A 3,928-nucleotide genomic window follows, 5' to 3' on the forward strand; every position below is an offset into this window, starting at 1 on the left:
GAAGATACCTATTCTTTATCGTCACCTTATTCAACTATCTATAATCAATACAAAGGTGCAAAGATCTATCTTTCTTTTTCACAAAGAGCACTAGAGCTCCCCATAGTGACACACTAGGTTGAATGCTCCCTTTGGCCAAAAGTTCCTCTAGCTGAAGATGCAACTCACCCAATTCCTGTGTAGCCGTACAATAAGGAGCTTTAGAGATAGGCTCCGCTCTTGGAATTAGGTCAATGCTGAAATTGATGTCCCTTTTTGGAGGCATACCTAGAATCTCACTTGGAAAGACATTAGCATATTCCTGTAAAATTAGGTGATCTAAAGTCTTCCTCACAGGGTCTTCCTCATCAAAATCATTTACCATAACCACAAATATCTAACATCCCCTATGGAAACTCCACTTCAATTGCAAAGCAAAAATTATTCACAGAGATATAGGCTCGATATCCCAACAATCTTCACATCATTACCTTGGTCATCCTGACACAATATAATCTTCTTCTTGCAATCTATATTAGGTCTATGAGATCCAAGCCAATCCATACCAAAAACCACATAATAGGAACCAAGGGGTATAACTCGAAGGTTGACTGCAATATCAAATCCTTCTATGCTAAGCCCACACTTATGAACTATAGAATCTGTGGAGACCTTAATACCTGAGGCTAGTTGCACTTGCCAACCATGATCTTGCTTCACTACATCCAGCTTACACTTAGCAACTAAAGATGGAGAAATAAATGAATCTGTAGCACCTAAATCAAACAACACTGAAAGAGGTGTACCTCAAATAGCTCCTATGGTTTCAACCACTGTTCCCTAATGATCTGTCTGATGGTGATCTATTGCTGCAAACACTTTATGAGCTCTTCCTACATCCCCAACTATAGGCTCAGAAGCTTTTGACCTAGGGCCTGAATACTGAGGTGCTTGTTGTGGATAGTGAGCTGCAAAATATCCAATCTACCCACATGAAAAACATCCTATATTTCTGCCAGATCTTCTCCCTAAAGGTAGTGCATTTGATTGCTGACGATTATTTCAGCTAACAAAATACTAACTGCTCTAAGCTGGCTGAGGGGGCTGATTCTATTTATTGCACTAAGCATTATGGTTTTTCTTGGAGTTAGAACCTCCACCACCACCTTGAGCCTAAGAGTTCGATCCCTTCTGCTACTGTGTCTGCTGAGACTACTACTGATATTGTTTCCCCTTAAAAAAGGAAGGCTTCTTGTTCCCTCCTAAGTTGTAGTTGCCTTTAGATCTTGATGTTGCAGGTGCTCCTACAAAACCTCCTTGACCAAGGTAGACACTTTGTGATGCAGGAGCATCTAGAGGTATAAGGGCAATCCTGTGTCACTCAAAAAAATGTACTTAGACTTAGTTTCTATTTCATGTCTTTACATTTTTGGATACCCATTTGGCTCAAATAAAGGTTCCAACTCTCATAGTTCAACTATCAGTGCATTTGAAAATCCCAAAAAAATAGGAACATGCAATTTGACCATCATTTTGGTGACTTAGAAGGTGCGACTTGGCCAGATGAATGTAATTCAGATTTAGAGCATTCCAGAAAAAGAATCAGGTCAAAAGGCCCCACGGTTTGAAAGTTATTGCAGTTTTTCGAGTTTTGGAGACCTCCTAAGAATGCTTCAAAGTCAAGTTTGGGGCATTAAATGACCTCAAAAAGGGTCGAAAAATGGGGGACGAGTGAAGCTGTCCATAGGGCTATAGAGCACTTCGAGAGCTTTTCGAAAATGTAAACGGTTCGTCAATCGGAGCTACGGTTCAAAAGTTATGCCTCCCGGAAGTTCGGCTACCGTTTTTGGATTCTTCTAGATTTGCACCGACTTCTAACGTGGCTTCTAGAACCTTCTATTTTGTCGGTGGATGCCTACTAGCACTTTCTAGAATGTACTCCTAATCCTTAACCCTCCGGGGTCTATTTAAGGAGATTTTTGGCATTGTAAAAGGCAGTTCGGATTGGAGCTTGAGAGGAGGTGCTAAAAGGAGAAATATTCTCCAGATTTATGCTATTGTAAGCCCGTAGGGCATGTTTTGAAGTTTATTTTCTCTGCACTATTTGTACTAGCATATTTTCTCAGTTAATATAATTCCCCCTTTCTATTGTGTCTATTCTGTTGTTGGGTTGTGTCCCCATCACTTTGTTCAACAAGGATGGCTCATCGTACTGCATCCTTGAGGGTTTTCGACTCAAAAACCTTGACACCCCCAATTATACGATTTTTCAATCCTCTAATGAAGTATTGAGTCAACTGAGCTAAGTTGTCACTGAATCTTGAAAAGGACATGAACTCGTAGAATTTGCACTCATACACTATTACAGTCATAGAATACTACCTAAGATTATGGAACTCATCTGCCCTTTTCTGCTTCCATTCCTTCGATAGGAATCGTTAGTGGAAAATCTCTAAGAATAGTGCCCAAGTGACACTATTCATATCAATACCCAGCTTCTTTTCCTCAATTTTCCACCAAGTGGCCCCAAAATTCTCCAAGTTTGTAATGGAAAATCTCACCTTAACATTACTATCAAAGTCCTGCATAGCAAAAATCTTGTCAAGGGCAATAAGCCACTATTCGGCCACATATCCAAAACCCTGCCCATTAAAGGGCTTGACCTTGGATCTTGAAAGGTCCTTCATCTGAGTAGATACAATAGATCTTTGTCGATCCTTTCGAGGGCTCCTAGACTTGGGTCTATGCTCTTGTTCTATCTGATGTGCTCTATGCTGATCTTAAACAGGAGGTAGACAGTCAAGAATGGTTTGCATCATCTCTCTCAAGTTAACCTCCTTAGACTCAGCTTGGTCCTCTCTATAGCTCTCTTCCTACTGCTTACTAGTGTGCTCTCCTCCACTCTCTTCATGAGCAGATCCTCCATGGATAGACTCACGGACACTAATAGCTCTGCCACAACCACGACCTCTACCATGGCCTCTAACAGAAGACCTAGTCCCAGATACCATCCTACAACAATATCCAGAATATGAAATACTATCACAACCATAAGGCATGCTACTATATAGCATAAAAGGCACATGTTCTACAAAAGACTAAGTTCAATTTCAATTTTTCCTATGTTTAGATTTAAGTAGGATTTTCAGTTTTGAAAGCTAAGTGTTACATATGCGAGTAATAGTTCAAGCTCTATTTTAGTTCGCCTAGTTTTCTAGTTTGAAGAGATACACATAATAGTTTCAAGTCCTAGTTTTGTTCCAAAATACCCAGAGCTCCTAATGTAGAAACTCGGGCTCTGATACCAAATGTAATGCCCTACCAAGGGATCCAAAGAATTAACCCTAAAGTTAAACTAAGTTTGGTAGCATTTTTTTTTTGAAACATGAAAGTAAAACCATTCATAACATAGTAGCAAAAGCAATAACATCATTCAACTGAAAGTAAACATACATACATAATAGGTTACATTCTTAAGGATCCCTTAACATTAAATCACATCTAACATAACTATTAATGATTCCATCTACGTCCACTTAAAATAATAATGAAAAGTCCAATGTTCATAATTTACATTTCTGAATGCTCAATCATCTGTTGTACATGCCATAGGGTATGAAAGGCTTAAAAGAATATACATGTGTGAAAATAAAGTACATCATCATCCTTATTCTAGTACATGATGCAATAAAGTAAATGTAATCACATGTCATACATGATACATCATCATAAAAGGTATAAACACCCATCGTAACAGATAACCATAAATCACAAACATCAATAACTAAGTGCACAGTTCCTCCCAACTGTAAATAGCATCATTAGACCATTGTGGGCCCTAGCCATACCTCCGTGCGTAACATCCAAAATCACTAAAGAGATCATTGGTATTAACATAGTAGGAATGTCACTCCTAAAACATATTGTATCATATATATAGGAAATAAAT

The sequence above is a fragment of the Cupressus sempervirens genome, chromosome 3 (assembly GCF_028749045.1).
Source record: "Cupressus sempervirens isolate cs-2001-9-10 chromosome 3, ASM2874904v1, whole genome shotgun sequence".
Lineage (NCBI taxonomy): Eukaryota > Viridiplantae > Streptophyta > Pinopsida > Cupressales > Cupressaceae > Cupressus > Cupressus sempervirens.